Raw genomic sequence first — 17,979 nt, forward strand, 5'->3', positions numbered from 1 at the left:
TTTCAACTCTCTCTTCAAATCTTGAATTTCTTTCAAGACATCTAGATGCAAAATGACCAATCTTATTACATGCAAAACATTTAAAAGGTGTTTTTCCTTCATACTTACTTCCCACCAGTCCTTTCAGTACTCTTCTAGAAAATAGTTCATCAAGTTTCTCAAATAAATCATCTTCTCTCTTCATATCTTCTAGTTCTTTTGCATATAAAGCTTTATAGTCTTCCTTACCGGTTGTAGATGTAGATGCATAAAAATCAGGTTTAGTCTTCACAACTCGAGAAGGTCCAAATTCCTCAAGCTCAAAAGAAGATAGTTTCCCAACCAAAGTATCTCTATTGATAGATGTATTAGCCATTATTCTCAACTCATTAATAGAAGTAGCCTTCATTTTGTAAGTTGGTGGTAGGGCTCTCAGGACTTTAGAAACAATTTCATCTTCACGGAGAGCTCCACCACAACATTGAATTCCCATTACAATCTCATTTACTCTTTCCATGAATGCAGTAATCCTTTCATCTCCTTCCATCTTCAGGTTTTCATATCTCACTTGGTAACCATCAAGTTTAGCAATCTTTACTATAGGGTCACCTTCATTAAGATTCTACAACTTATCCCATATAGCCTTTCCAGATTATTTGTCTGTTAATCCCATGATTTGTTGATTAGAAAGTGCACACAAGAGGGCTTCTCTTTCTCTAAAATCATTCTCAAGCTCCTTGTCCAGGTTTGTCAGAGGAGGATTGCTAGATCTTGGATTAAAGGGTGTGACACCATTCTATGTAATCTCCCAAATCTCCTTGCCAAGACATCTCAGATCAGTCTCCATCTGAATCTTTCATACTGTGTCATTTTTTCCTTCAAGCCTTGGTATAACCCTTCGAAAGATAGCTCTAGAAGAACTGGATGAACTTGAACTGTTAATCGCCATAGGATCTTCCTTAAGTGGTTAATCAGTCTATAGAGAGAACCAAATCTTTGATACCAATTGTTAGATAGTTCAGATAACCAGAAGACAACTGAGAGTGGGGGTGAATTAGTTGTCATAGATTACTAGAAGCATTAGCAATTTAAACTTTAATACCAGAACCCAAAACAATAATACTAGAATAGCAGTTAATCCAATTAAGCATAAACAATAATCACAGAATAAAAGTCATTCACATGACACCAAGATTTGTACGTGGAAAAATCGGTAAAGGGAAAAACCACGGTGGGAAGCCTACCCATAGTCAGATAATACTTCTGTAGTAAGTATGTGAATTACAATGAAGGGGCCTGCACTTGTAGGAAGGCCAAAAACCTAGAGCACACTGCTCATCACAAAAGGAGCCTCACTGACTACATGTAAATCCAGACTACAATCCGGAGAAGTGTTAAACTGCAAAAGATAGTATCTCCTATGCCTGAGTACAGTTCTAGTTAAGCTCAATATCGGAGGACTAAATCCTCTTACACAAACCCAATTTGATCTCCAATGATCGACCAACTCCTCTACCTGAATGATATTACATTATTTGCATATTATATTCCTTGACCATTACCTCTTACAATAACCATGATGACCTACAATGACATCTTAAATCTTATTTATACAAACCCTCAACCATAAACAATCAAGTAGGCCACTAGAAAATAAATCGATTACATAATTACAAACCATGTTGGCCTTAGACCAAAACAAATAATATCCAACACAGAAGACATCCCAAAAATATAACAATAGGTCCTATCCACACATTACATTAAAGTCAGTCCATAACCTAGATCAACTGATACCAAGTATAGGTCCACATGCTTCAACAATGATCTCCAAATGCCAAGTCTCAAACATGGTCACCAACAACATCCTAAAACTCCATCAAATGCTGCACCAACACCAATTATGCAATGCATCAAAGATCTCCATCAAAAATCTCTGCCGATGAAACCCTCGCCAGAACCAGAAACCAATCTTCTAAGTAAGCAGGATAGCATCCAATCACTAGACCAAAACCAACTAACCAAATATGAGTATGAGTATCATGAATAAGCCAATTCCATCACCAGATTATGCTGGAGTTTATCGGATCATGCCAGATCCAAGTTAACCAAAAAATATTCAACCTACCAGGGCCAGAAGAGTGTCGGTAAAGCATCCAAACAAGTAGTGTTGACATCAATGACAAAACATTAATGAAAAACATAATCAGTTCCACCAAATGGCCAACAAGAAGAATCCTAATGACACACAAGGTCTTGGATTTGAGAAAGGTGAAAGCTCCAAGTCAGCACAAGATAAGAACAACTCAAGAAAGCCTCTAGTAAAACAGCCTAATTCTCATAAATTCAATGGTAATTGTTTTGTTTGCAATAAATTTGGTCATATGACTAGTCAGTGCAGAAATAGGATGAACAATAATGGTCCATCTTTTACCAATCAATGTTTCAAGTGCAATAAGTATGGTCATAAGGAAAATGTATGTAGAAGTGTGATGAAAATTTTTAGAATAGGAGAAATGTTAGATGTTATGCATGTGGTATGTTTGGACATGTTGCTAATAAGTGTAGATGAAAAGGAAATCAAATGAACTTCAGACTTATGCAAGGAAATGTTGTGTGTTATGTTTGCAATAAATCTGGTCACATTGCTAAGTTTTACAGAAGAAAGAATGCAAATAAGAAAGCTCTGGAAGATAAGAATAAGAATACAAAGTCAAATGAGAAGGGTAAAGAAAAAGTTGAAGAGATCAGATATCAAATGCAAAAGACATGGGTGAGAAAGAGTAACTCAGATGCAGGAAATGGATCCGCATTGGATTCAGGCAATGCAAATTCCTTTGGGAATTAGATTATGGCCTCTGGCTTAAGCGGAGTTTTCATGCCAATCGAATTATCCCTACCAAATGTTGGTGCCATACGATCTACAGTATGTTGGAAGGTATGTTTTGATAATGCATATGTTCATGATGCATTTCCAAAAGATTTGAGCCAAACTCTGAGCAATTCGAAGAGTGATATATGAGTCAGAGTCTTCTTTAAAGTATCCACAACATTGTAGTTGCTTGTTGGTGGAGGTGGATTGGAAGGTACTCCTTGTAATGTGACCTTTGATTGGTGAGTAACAATTGCACAATCTATATTTCTTTAATTTATGGTGATTGTAGCAACCACTACATCTCCTACGCTGAGGGTGTTCATTGTATAGTTATAGGACACATTGGTGTAGTTTATAGTATTGTTTTATGTTATAGAACTAGAAGCTTTGCCTTTATCATGCTTAACAAAGGGATCCTTGAAGATAGTGTGATCTGTATTGGTAGATCCCTTATTAGTGTCAATAGTGATGTCCCCTTGGTCTATGAGATCTTGAATCAAATTTTTAAGTTTGTAGCAATTGGATGTCTTATGGCCTTTGGTGAAATGATAATTACAAAAGTCATTGTCCTTCCACCAAGTCGGTTTAAAGGGACCTATTTCATATGGCTTGATCTCTAGTAAAGTGATTACATTGGTCTGTATTAGTTTCTTAAGTGTCAACTCAAACAGTTCTCCAAGTGGTGTGTAATTCCTTCTTTGAGTGTTAACTCTTGGAGGTCTTGTATTAGTGGATTGTAATGCATTTGCATTTGTTGAAGCCATATTTTTCTCTTGAAATTAGTTTACATTTGGAAAATATTATTGAACTAGTCCTTGTAATGACACCACTAGCTGAGCATTGTTCACTACACAAGCATCCACAACCCTATCATTGGTCACATTTTTATTTTTGTACCAAAATTTTGGTTTCTCATTATTACTATTTTTGATCGGTGACATGGATTTTTAGCCTGGTCCAATCACCAAGTGAGGCCACAACCCAGGGGGCCTCATCCCCAAATTCATATTTGAGGTATAAACACCTCTATACATGCATTAGTCCTATCATCATCTTATCTCTCCATTCCATCTCCTTATATCTCCCACACCTTATCACTCCATTCCATCTCCTTATATCTCCCTCTCCTTATCTCTCCATGCCAACACTCCTTATGCCTCCCCTCCTTATCACTCCATGTGTCTTCACTCCACCTTGGTATCCGCAAATAGGGCAGGGTCATCATCAAAGAATTTTAGGGTATTAACACCCCTGTGTACCATCACCGCATTTGAACAAAATGCCACCATGTCTGAATAGCTAATGGGCCTACTGAAGAAACACCAATTGTTGGTATAAACACCAACACAACAAGCAAAGCCAACGATGGTCAAACCTTTTTTACCAGCATTACCAATGTCAACACCGACTGCCATCAATCAAACACATGCCTGAAGGAAGGATGACCTGCAACGAATCAAACACATGACTTGCCACACCAACATGGATTGCAAATGTCATTGCACTACGGGGTTAACCCCTAATAAATTTATTAAAACCTTTAGCACCACATGGGCTCAAACTAGAGACCTTCAGTGTGTTAGACTGGCATGATAACTAACTATACCACGACACCAGACAAAAGGGTTTGTGGTAATCCTAGTGAGAATCAAACGAGATTTGATGCATAGCACTGGGATCATTAGCCTAACACTACTCCTCATGACTCACCTTCATACCAACTTAGCTACACACGCACTCTTAAAAGGATACATTCTCACTAAAAGGGTTTGTGGTAATCCTAGCGAGAATCAAACTGGAGTTGATGTGTAGCACCGAGATCATTAGCCTAACACTAAGCCTCACAACTCACCTTCACACCAACTCGGCTACAGACGCACCCTTAAAATGGTTTGTGGCAATCCTAGTGAGAATCGAATCAGAGTTAATGCATATCACTAGGATCATTAGCCTAACATTGTGCCTCACGAATCGCCTTCACACCAACTCGGCTACACACACACCCTTAAAAGGGTTTGTGGTAATTCTAGTGAGAATCAAACCAAAGTTGATGCATAGTACTGGGATCATTATCCTAACACTATGCCTCACCACTCACCTTCACACCAACTCAGCTACACATGCACCCTTAAAACTTTATGGTTTGAACCAAGGATGTAAGCACTATAGGCAAGAAGCCCCACTATTTCTCCAAGGTTCTCCCCAAGGTAAATCATGCTCCATTGTTAACATGGTAGAGACGAACCCATGGGGTTTGAACCTAGGTTGTAGGCACTACAGGCAAGAAGCCCCACCATTTCACCAAAGGGTCATCCACATAAATTAATGGTTTGAACCAGGGATGTAAGCACTGCAGGCAAGAAGCCCCGCTATTTCTCCAAAGTTCTCCCCAAGGTAAGGGTGCTCCATTTTTAACACGGTAGAGACGAACCCATGGGATTTGAGTTGTTGGTAATTGACACTCTACTGGTTAGGTTTCATTATGTTGTCATTGATGGAAACATGTTTTTGGGTTCAGGATTCATATTGTGTACCGATAGGCACTTCACAGACTCAGCATCGACACCGATAGGATAAAAGATTTCTTTGGTCACCGACAATGCAGGCCAACATGGTATGGTAAAGGATATCGGTATTGGAGGCTGACACATCTTGGATCTGGCATTGATGACTTGTTTTAATGCTTATTCATTTATGTTATTAGGCTGACATGAAATATGTAATTGTATATATCCGTGTAAGCCGACATAAGGCATAAATTTGTATAGCATATATAGGGGAGATTGATTAGATCACTTTTGATATGGATGGATAAGGTTATGAATGTAATGTAATATGAAATATATCAGAGAGAATATGTATGTGAGGAATTCATTGTAAGGGTTATTCCAGTACTAAGGTTTAGGGTTTTAACTGGAACAGACAAAGCTTAAACTGAAATTGTATTTTGGCATAGGAGATGCTATACTAAGTGATTCACTATTCTTCGAATTGTTGTTTGGATTATTATGTGGTCAGTGAGGCTCCTTTGGTGATGAGAAGTGTGCTCTAGGCTGTAAGCCTTCCTACAAGTGCAGGCCCATCATATATTGTAATATCTCTTCATATGGCTAGTGAATTGATATTGTGGGTCACAAATCCCACCATGGTTTTTCCTCATTGAGGTTTTCCATGTATAAATCTGTGTGTTATGGTTCTCATTTATGTGTTTGGCTTATTGGTTGCATTACTTCTTTCAATTCTTTTATACTGGTATACCAGTTGGTGTATGTATGTTTTGTTAAGGATAAAATCTTTTATTTCGGCATAAAATTGATTCAGCCCCCCTCTCAGTGTTATTGGTTTCCAACATGAACCTAGGTTGTAGGCACTACAAGAAATAAGCCCCACCATTTCACCAAAGGGTCATCCCCGATTAATAGTTTGAACCAAGGATGTAAGCACTACAGGCAAGAAGCCCCACTATTTCTCCAAGGTTCTCTCCAAGGTAAGGGTGCTCCATTTTTAACATGGTAGAGACGAACCTGTGGAGTTTGAACCTAGGTTGTAGGCACTACAGAAAATAAGCCCCACTATTTAACCAAAGGGTCATACCCCTTCACATTATTGGTTGAACCACCATACTTCATAATGCCTTGCTCTTTAAGTCCCTTCTCACATTTTAGGGCTTTCTCAGTAATTTGCCTAAATGTGGAAAGACAATGCATCTGTATTAGATACTTAATTTGAGGGATTTATTTTTTTGGAAAATATCCACTTGTTTAATCTTTGAAATGTGACTCGGGCATTTGCAATAAAGAGATCTCCACCGTTGTAGAAATGAAACAAATGTTTCATTTTCTTTTTGTCATGCAACACATAGATCCATTAAAGTCATTAAGGTATCAATATTGTGTGAGAAATTTGCTATAAATTGTTCAACTAATTCTCCCCATGATACAATATTTGGTGGAAGGTGTGAGAAACATTCCAAGGTGGAACCTTTAAGAGTTTTAGGGAATAAACTCATCAAGTATGTATTCTTATAGGCAACCTCAATGCAAGCAGTGAAAAATTCTCTGATATGATCCCTGGGATCACCTTTTCCTCTATATCTATCAAATTTGGGAGTTTCAAAATGAGGAGGAAAAGTCAACATGTATAGTGCTCGATCAAAAGAATTCAAATGTAAATCCTACATTGTATAGCTTTTCTTGTCATTCCTGATTGGATGTTTGCCATTTGTTGTTGAAGGTTTTGCACTTGTTGAGGGAGAATTTATGTTTGAGTTAAAGGTGTGTTTTGCATGTACATGTTGCCAACAAATGGATTAGTGTTGGTATATATCAGAGGTTGCTGAAATGTTGAGTAATTGTAACTTTGCATGCTTTGAGTCCCACTAGGTAGAGTAAAATAAGAAAATTGCACGCTAACATTTGGTTGAATTGTGCCAAATGAGCTAGTGGGACCTGGATTCACATTTTGATGATTGTATGTTGATCCAATTGAAAGCAAAACCAGAGGTTGAGTTGTACTTGTTCGATTTGAAATTTCAGATACTTTTGTTTGACTTTGCGTAGGAGCACTTGATATAGTTGGTGTCATTTGGGTAGTGACACTAGCATGTGTTTGAGTAGTAACGTTTATGTTTGATGATGCCATGCTAGATTGCAAGCTTTTAGTTGAAACTATAGTTGTTTGTGTTGATGATACTTTTGCATTGTGAGTAGTGTTTTGTGTGGAGCTTGGACCTACAGCTTGTGTTTGTAAAATGTTTGTGTATGATTGGCAATTTGATTCACAGTTACCCCTAGTGGCAAGATTGTTGTAATGTCAAAATTTGAGGGTAACTTAGCTCCATTTTGTATCAATAGAGAAAGATACGTATACCCTGTCATGATTAATAAGTTCATTTATGATTATTGAGAACACTTTCATCATCTACCAATGTTAGATTGCCTTCTAAAGCCTTGTCAATGTTCACTTTACTCCAACTATTCAAGGGGGTCCACACAATACTTTCTCTTTACACCTTCAATTCTTGAATAGGATTCAATATATTAAATTTAAGGTTTAAGCCTTCACTATCTATAATTTGAATTGGAAACTCCAATATTCAAACGATCACATCTTTTCTTTTATTCGAATCTATTTTCCACTCAATTAGCATTTTAATTATATTGACCACTCTAATAGCCTTCATGTCCTTCTCTCAAAGAATAATGTTTTTGCTTCTTTTCAAAGACCTCAAGCAATGTAGAGAAGCATTACGACCCATAAGGACTTAAAAAAAGGACTTGTGATAAAGAAACCCATTTCTCCATAAATTCCTAAAGAGAACTTGGGATGATTAAATTGACCTTCAAGAGTAAAAGACTAGACTCTCAAAACTCTTTGGAGAAGTAGTAATCTAAAAGTGAATAACAATTTCTTCTATCCTTTCACGAAGGGGACATCTATTTGAGAAAGAATTTTATTTAGTAAGTTAGGATCCAATAGAAGATATTAATTCATGGAATCAACTATATTAATCATTACATACTCTATTCAGGAGAAAGTTCATGTTTACCTATAACTCAAATCTTGAGACCAAAAAATAGATACTAATGGAAAAAAGCCAATAAATTAGCTCATACTTTATAGAAAATTAATGAATTTGAAAATAGAACAATGCAACTTACAAATTAACTATGTGCCCAATAATATCTATAGGAGAAAGTAAAGTAGATGATAACTTCCAGGTATTAACTCCATCCTTTGTACAATCACTATTATGTATCCTAATATTTTTGACACATTAATCCATAATGGGTTCAATCCACCCACACTTAATTAGAGATTAATCTTTATCTAGGTATCCTACCAAAAGTTAATATTAACATTGAATTGCCAATTTTTCATTTAATACCTTTGATAAGAATGAGTCTATTGGAATACATGTATTTTTTCATATGTAGGATCCTTGAGATGAGTCATTGCAACATAGACATTCCAAAATATTCCCATTGTTATTAAAAATATTTTTCTTTTGTGATTTTAGTCCATTCCTTCTACTCAAAAAACAATTTCCCCATGTAATTTTGGCATTAAGAGCAAGGTTAATCTCCTTAATTTTTCTAATTGAAAGACCACATTTTTTTCTCGCCTATAAAAGAAACCTCATGCCACCAAAGGGATTACTTTCCCATCTTTAATCCTTTCCCATGGTAAATTTTTCTAGATTTTTTTAATCCTATCAACAATCTTCATTGAAATTTTCAACATCATCATGTTGTAGATAAGTAGGTTTTGTAGCATCACCTTGATGAGCTAAGTTCTACCAACTTGGCTTATTAGGGTCTCTTTCCAACTTGTCGATTTGTGTTGAAATTTTTCTAACAATTTACTCCAAATGGCATTCAAAATCTTACCTTGAAAAAGAGGCAAGCCCAAATATGTAGGGGAAAATATCCACATCACACTTAGAAATATGAAATTTTTTCCATTATCTCTAAATTTGAGGTATTTCAAAAGAATATAGTGCTTTTAGGAAGGCTATTCTTTTGAGTCGATGCCCTTTTTTTAATTTGAAATAATTACTTTAAGTTGTCTAGCTTTTATAATAAAGACATATGCCCCATTACGATAGTTTTATCTGCAAATAATTAATGAGAGTATAGAGGCAAGTAGAAGCAACTTTAAAATCAATGAGATTAGATTTCCACAGTCCATCAAGATTGTTGTCTTTATTTCTGGATTCCAACTGTGTAAAAATTTTTACATCAACGTTTCAGATCATACTCAATGATCCATCATCGGAATGAGAGAGTTGTAGGATGATGGATCATTGAGTATGATCCGAAACGTCGATGTAAAATAATTTATGCAATTGAAATCCAGAAACAAAGACAACAACTTTAAAATCCTTTTAACAACCCCTAATTATCACTTTTTAATAAATTCTTTCCTAAAGCTTCTACCATGATGATAAACAAGAATGAAAATGGGGTACCACTATCTACTCCCCTCAAGCTCTTGAAAAATCAAGGAGAGTTGTTAATTAGAACTAAAGACCTAAGAATAGAAATAATTTTTGTACAATCATCTTAGTGATTTTATCCCAAGAGTCAAATCTTCCATAAATAAATTATTTGTAGATAATTTAAATCTAATTTTCTAAGATATTTGTGATTTAAGATTTAATTATTGAAACGAAATCATATAACTTGTTTGAATTCATTCACTAAGGACAACTTTTAATTTGAAAATCTTCTCTAATCTAAATCAGATTTAGATTGTTCTCAAACCATCCCTAAGACTAACTATAGATTTATAAATAAATATTAAAAGAAAGAAATCGAGTCTAGATTTTTCTTGATTCTTGTATTGTCATAAAAGAAATAACTTAATATAAAACTATCATATTGAAAGATAGACTAATGCAATCTCTAACAGATTCCACATAATTGTAAAAACTCAACAAACATTTCCACCGACTACTAAACCTAATAGATACTTCATTAAAATAGATTTTCAAATACCAACTATTTTTTATTGATAATTAATCTTTCGAATTGACTTAGTACCCAATCTTCCATGCTCAAAAGAAAAAGAAGCACAAATAAAAAATAAAAAAACATTAATAAAAAAGTTTAGTGAAATAATCCACTTTTATTGAAAAAATAAAATAAAATTATTTACAGCTCTAAAATTCAAATATAATTTGAGTTATTTATCTATATGACATATGTATTGTACTCATTCTGATCTTACAGCTTGAAGACACAATAGAGAATCGGTCAAACAAGGTTGGTGAGAATGGAATTTAAAATGAATGATTGTGCTTTTAGCTGTTGCAACTTGCATCAACTCTTCCATTTTTGCTTTTTGAAACTTCCTACAAAGCTTGGATTACTTAGTATCTTTCATCTATCATGAAATGTCAGCGTCTTTTAACTTATTTTATTTCTTCAGAATAAAACCTAATAGAGTTAGAAGCGTGAGAATCTTGAAATGAGAAACGGTCAAATGTAAATTTACCCGCAATCACGTGTCCAATTTAGACTCAAACACATTTCTTCTCCCTTGGCCTGTTTTGAAAATGTTGGAAGAAAAGCTTTTCATATATTGTGTGATGTTCGTACAATTATTATTTCAATGTTATATTGCATCCCATCTTGACTATGTAAATTCTACACTAGTATATCTATATTTAAATAAATCTATGTAAAATACGCCGAGAGATATCTATTTTGAAAAGCATTTTTTCTTTTAATCATAATTGAAAGCATTTTTTCTTATATCTAATTGTAGCCCGACCTTAATTCAACAACTAATAAATAGTAAAGTCTTTGCAATAGACTTGTTTTATGTATATCTTATGTCAAGCCTTACATTTCAAACTATCTTATGTCAATTTTGTAGTAAGGTTGGAGATTAATAATTTATAAAGATCTTGTTGCATACAAATCCCTATTAAATTATTACCCAATAGATAATTAGAAAATTATTTATGTTTAGCATATTTAAATAGAATATATTAAATTAATTAAATATCAAATATTTTCAAACATAATATTGGAGTCAATCTTGTTGTATCCAATCCTTTTTACATTATACCTAATAGAAAAAGTTGCATAGATATTTCATCATATGTCTTACATTTTAATATTCAAAATGTATAGAGAGCTTTATCATATTATCATATTTAGATTATGGTGATATTAAATAGATTTTGTTTTTTGAAAAATAAAGAAATTATTAATCAAAATTCATTATAAAAGGTTGACCCTATTGTTTAAAAAATCTATGAAACAATAACTATTTGATATAATTTGTTTTGATGCATACCACTACCTATGTAATTTTCTTTATCAAAAATTTGGTATGTTCTTATATGGTAGATAGAAGTTTAAATAGCATTACTGCATATTGAAGAATCATATCCCTAATTCTAACCCTAACACTAACTGAATATTTATTCTTATTCAACATTAAATCTAACCTTAATTAAATCCCTACCTATAATTAAAACTTAACCCTAACCCTTATTAAACCAAAATTCTAATCCTAATTAAACTATAATCCATCCCCTAATAAAATATTAATAATTTATAAACCTTAACCCTAATCATAATTGAATGTAAACCTTAATTGAACCTTATACCTTATTAAATTCTAACCCTTTCCCTAATTGAAATACACCACTCACTATTAACCTAAGTCAATTCTAACCTTAACCTTAATTGAACCTAACCCTAATCTTATTTCAATCCCCAACTTATCCTTAACCTAATTGAACCACAACATTAACCCTTACCTTAATTAAACTTTAATGGTAATCTTAAATCTAATAAAATTTTAACACTAATTGGTCTCTAATCTTGAGTCTAATTGAACCAAAACTTGAACCCTAACCCAAATTGAACCATAACCCTAACCCTAGGCAAACATGCCCTATTTAAACTCTAACCCTAAACCTTATGGAACCATAATCCTAATATTATCTGAACCCTAACCCTAATCCTAGTTGCACCCAATCCTATATGAGTCCTAACCCTTACCCTTCTATATGATCCCTAACCCTTACCCTTCTATATGAGCCCTAACCCTTACCCTTCCACTAATTGAATTCTAACCCAAACCCTAACCCTAAACATATTTGATTCCCAACCCTAACATATTGAATAATCCTAGCCCTATCTCTAATGCTAAACCTAAATATAAATATTTAACTTTATTGAACTTTATCCCTAACTAAGTAATTAAACCTCAATTGTTATTAAAACCTAACCCTAAATCTTATTGAACCAAAATTGTAATCCTAATTAAACTATAATCGTTTCCAAATTTTGATCCTAATAATTTGTAAACTTAACTCTAATCTTGAATTAAAATTGACTCCAATTGAATCACAACCCTAATTGAACCCTACTCCTTATTGAACTCTAACACTTTCCCTAATTGAAACATAACTATCACCATTAACCTAATTGAATTGTAACAATAACATTAATTGGACCTAACCCTAATCTTATTTCAATCCCAAACTTATCTGTAACCCTAATTTAAAACCAAGTTACTTTTAATAAAAGTAGCTGGCTCAATAATAAGTCAGCTTAAATTGATTAACTTTAAAATTGATTTCAAGTTTTGTTAAATTAAACATACCTTATATCCCTATATAATAACTTTTATTTGTGTTTAATTTTAATTAGAAAAACATTTATGTTTTGCATACTTAAATCAACTATATTAAATAGAAAAATCTATATTTATCCTTCTCACACATATTTTTAACCTTAATCTTGGAGTTTATCTTGTTGCATGCAATCCCATTTACATTATTACCTAATAGATCATTAAAAAATGATTTATCTCTGGCATATTTAATCAAATATATGTTAATTTAATTAAATGTTAAATACATTTAAATGTAATCTTGGAGTCAATCTTATTGTATCCAATATTTTTTACATTATTACCTAATACATTGTTGCACATTATCCAATATTCAAAATTTATGATAGCCTTATTGAACCAAATTTGTAATCATAATTAAACTATAATCCATCCCCTAATCAAATCCTAATCATTTATAACCCTTAACTCTAATCCTAAATGAACATGGCCCTACCCTAATTGAACCCTATTCCTTATTAAATTTATGAAACCTTATAACTTATTAAATTCTAACTCTTCACTAATTGAAACACACCCCTCACTATTAATCTGATTGAATTGTAACCTTAATTATAATTAGACTTAACTCTAATCTTATTCCAATCCCAAACTTATCCCTAACCCTAATTAAAAATCAATGAATTATTTTAATTAACTAAATTTTTTTTGAAAAATACATGATAATACATTATGAAATTTTTGATCTAAAATTTGTTATGTTATTATATGGGAAATAGAAGGACATAGAATTTTGAATAAGATTACATGTTATATTTTAATCCCAATGAACTCTTTAGAGGTTGTCTTTGCCCTACTATTTGTAGGGATAAAAATGTAGAAAAATTAAATAAAAGTTTTTCTTTGTTTTATTTTTAAAAACAAGGATAAAGTAAAATTCACATTAAAGTTCTAACATGCTACTACTCTTCAGAGATATCCAGAGAAATCATTTGATAATATAACATGTTGCTGCTATTGAGAGATATCCCAGAGAAATCATTTGATAATATAACATGCTGCTGCTATTGAGAAATATCCTAGAGAAATCATTTGATAATATAACTTAATTTACAATAAGTGAAGTTTGGAACTGGAATTTAAAGAGATGAAATAAATGAAACCCAACTCAATAATATTTGTAGGAGAAGTTAATCTCAAATAATAAAATAATCTTCGATAATGTAGATTACAACAATTACTTTGAATTATATACAACTTGTAATATAAATCCTTATGCACGGAAATAGAAAGCTCTAGCAATCCACATGGCTTCCTCCACACTGAAAATACTCAGTTCAATATAGATCCCATTGTATTTTAAATATAGATTCTAAGCGTATCAGTTCAATATAGAGCCACGACCCCAATCCAAGTCCTATGCCACCAATTTCATGAAGAATTCACATGCTTTATACAAACATGTATGTTGTTGCCCCTCACAACCACACATCACATGATAACAAGAATATATTTTGAGTGTTGGATTCTTTGTCCAAACTCCCCTGAGAGGAATATGATGGCAAATCCCTCCTTATACCAAAGAAACCACAAATAAAACCCCATGCCAAACTCCTCTTATGTTACACAACTTCAAAAATAAATCCAACCCTGAATGACAACAGTCGGAAGGAATCCAGATGGTGCTTCTTGAAGGCAATATGATATGTTAAGAAAATCACAAACAAACACCACCATATTTTATGCACAGGGGAGGTCGCATAATGTTTGTCAAACATAAAAAATAATTGAAACAATGGAAAATCACTTATTACAAGTTATACCCTAACTCTCATCCCCCATTCCAGAGTAAAATGTTTACTACTATCTACAAATGAGTCATCTAGAAAAGAAACAGTCAAGGCATCCCTCAACTTACTCCATAATTGTTAAGAAGACATCCAGAATCCTGCAAAAATTGGTTCAATCTTCCCACCAACAAATAACTAAAACTCACTTTGTATATTTAAAATTTATAAGATGCATTATACTACCACTAGATATTTTGGCACCCTTCATTGTCACTGCCCAGCTCCATATTCCACCTCCTCACTATCCTATCTCGAACAACCTGCAGCAACGGACGAATGAAATTTGAGAAAGAGATGAAAATAATTGGACATTACCCTCAATGCTCTGTTTCCTCTCTCCCATGCAGTCACCATGACTTCTGTTGCTAAAGTTTTTTGAGCAAAAAGAGATGAAAAGAATAGAGAACACTTTACCTATTGCAGACTTGGAGAAGAAGATTTTGAGACCTGTCATATTTCCTTAGCATGAAGAGGGAATTTATATGTCAGTAGCCAACACCGACTCCAATCCTCCACTACCCTGCCATCACTGCACGGTTTTCCTTTTACAAATGCCCTGCAAAATATAACGGCCAAGAGTGGGAATGGAGAAAGCTAATCAAATGCCATGCAAAAGGTGATGAGTTACTAAGATTTACTATTATTAGGTTAAATCTAATGCGGGCTCATCTCAAACTGCCTCTCAACTTAATTGCCTGCCAAAACCTGCCAAGAATGTCTTCCACCAATACTACTATACTACCAAATCTTTTTCTCTATTCATATTCATTTAAAAAAACAATATGCAAATATAGATTTTGTTTCAGTTTTTTCGCACCTTCATTGAATCTCCCAAATTGACAACAAATGAATTCGGGATCGGCTTCACATTCAGCCATTCCCCTTCCTTGGATCGCATCTGAAGCCCCCCTTCATTACCCTGGTAGAGAATTGTAAAGGAACCAATATCTGTATGAGGTAATAGCAGCTCCTCCACAGATTTGGCATCAGAAAGGTAGTGAATTATTCGCATGATAGCTGTGTATTTTTCGAAATGAAAATGATAGAAATTCTCCACATCCAAGCCAAGACTGGAAAGAATTATTTTGCAGACCTTGCGTGCGAGCTCTGCCATAAGAAAAGAGTATTTTCGGAAGATCTCGTTGGAATTCGATCCAAGAACCGATTTTTATTTATGAGTTAGGGTTTGAATTTCAAATGTATAAAGAAACAGAAACCCTCACAATTTAACATACCTGAAAATCGTTGATCTTCCCTCCTGTGGCCATATCTTGTTGCTCAATTCCTGAATCGAATCAGATTCTGTTAAATTTAACATGGTGAAGATCTCTGTCTTGGGATTGCGATGATAGCCCGTTGCTGGATCACAAGTGAGGGTTTTTTCTTTGGCTTCTGCTGGCATAGAACATAGTTGACGGCTCTGGAACTCCACTTGTTAAAGAAAATCAATTGGAATTCCGTGGTTTCCGATGTAGAAAAATCCCCATTCTTTGCAGGCTTCTCTCACCACCACTAAGACAGGGTTGTTTTTAAGGCAATTTAAGTCTTCGCAATGAAAGTCGGACGGAAATTGTGAAATGTCGATCAGAGGGAGATCGACATGAGATTGCAGCGAGGAAGGCATGATTTGAGGATTTGAGATATCACAGGAAAATTAAAAGAAAACTTAGTCCAGGGAATTCTTAGTGGTGATGAGTTACTAAGATTTACTATTATTAGGTTAAATCTAATGCGGGCTCATCTCAAACTGCCTCTCAACTTAATTGCCTGCCAAAACCTGCCAAGAATGTCTTCCACCAATACTACTATACTACCAAATCAGCACGTCAAATTTTTTGTAAATGCGTTTTGTGTTTACGGATAGTATTGATCCCATTGTAGATCGCCTCTCGGCGAAATAAAAAAGAGTTAATATATGAATATCTCAATAAGGAAGGATAAGTGTACAAACATCTTAATTGTCTTTAAATGCAACCACCTTGACATATATACAAATGGAATGGCCTAATATGGCATTTTTCTCATTCATTTGATCTTTCAATTTATTGATTGATTTTATTTTTTTCAAGGATCGTATAAGACTTAAAGCTATCCTATAGCGATTTTTCATGACTTGTGTGGTTTGGTTCTTATTTTGTGCTCATTTAAGTTTATCTTTTGATCATTATAAGTATGTTAATAATAGTCTTTTGTGGTGATAATAATATTGAAGATGTGTTATGAGCTTCAAATTCATTTTTAAGCTTATGGATTTTGTGTAAACATTTTTAGTCAACATTTTGATAGCGAAGTAGGGAATATATATGTTAGGTCTTGCAAGTTTTCACATTCATGTGTTGGCCGAGGACCCCATTTGAGAATCTAGAGTTGCTCAAATATTAAGATTTTTGGGTTATTGAGCTTTGTGCTTACACACTTTCTCCATTAGTCTCAATACCCCATTATGCCTTTTGCAAAATGGCTAGTATTAATGTTGTTGGCATTTTAAGCTAGTGGGATTTCCTTTACGTCCATCTCTTTTTTTGGCATGCTTACATCCTTCAGTCTGATCACTGAAACCATGCTAAGTCCTTGTAAAAGTGTTCAAGTCTTCATCATATTGGAGTTTTAGAGTTTGTCATCTCTCGATACCACATTGGTACATGGTATGTATCTTTCACAAATTGTGATCCCTGATTAACCGCCTCGTTATTTGGAATTCCTTCAAGTCACACATCCAACTTAAAAATCCATAAATTTATCTAAGTGTGAGATTTACCAAGGTTTTTGTTGATCGAAAAACAATATATAGACACTGGTCTAGAGATATAATATTGTAAACTGGAAACAAGGTCCTAGAATGTATGGCTTAGGAGATAGGCTGGTCTTTGGGGTTAGCAAGGGATGCATCCCCTTTAGAAGATATATGTATAGGAGATAGATCTATTTACCATAATAGATGAGATGTAGATAACATATAAAGAAGAAGAGATAAGGATACATTTGAGATATAAGATATAAAGGAGATATAAGGTGTAATACCCCTCTAAACCCCACACGGTAAAGAAGGTATTGTGATATTGAACTTACACTTTAATGCAAATGATATAAGTATTGAGGTGATGATCAAGTAGATAGAGATATTTGTTAGGTCTAGAGGTCACTATGATGATAATACTCTACTAATAGAGGCAAATT

At 33.9% G+C, this 17,979-nt stretch overlaps 1 long non-coding RNA gene across 1 annotated transcript; it reads right to left on the minus strand.

Moving 5' to 3' along the window:
• Positions 1-14,445: 14,445 nt before the first annotated feature.
• On the minus strand, positions 14,446-15,753 carry LOC131856240 (uncharacterized). Its single transcript, XR_009358367.1, has 3 exons — positions 15,620-15,753; positions 15,217-15,358; positions 14,446-15,062 (listed from the first exon to the last, which is right to left on the minus strand). It is a non-coding gene; the product is annotated as an uncharacterized LOC131856240 (long non-coding RNA).
• Between the last annotated feature and the right edge of the window lie 2,226 nt (positions 15,754-17,979).

This window comes from Cryptomeria japonica, chromosome 7 (genome assembly GCF_030272615.1).
Source record: "Cryptomeria japonica chromosome 7, Sugi_1.0, whole genome shotgun sequence".
NCBI lineage: Eukaryota > Viridiplantae > Streptophyta > Pinopsida > Cupressales > Cupressaceae > Cryptomeria > Cryptomeria japonica.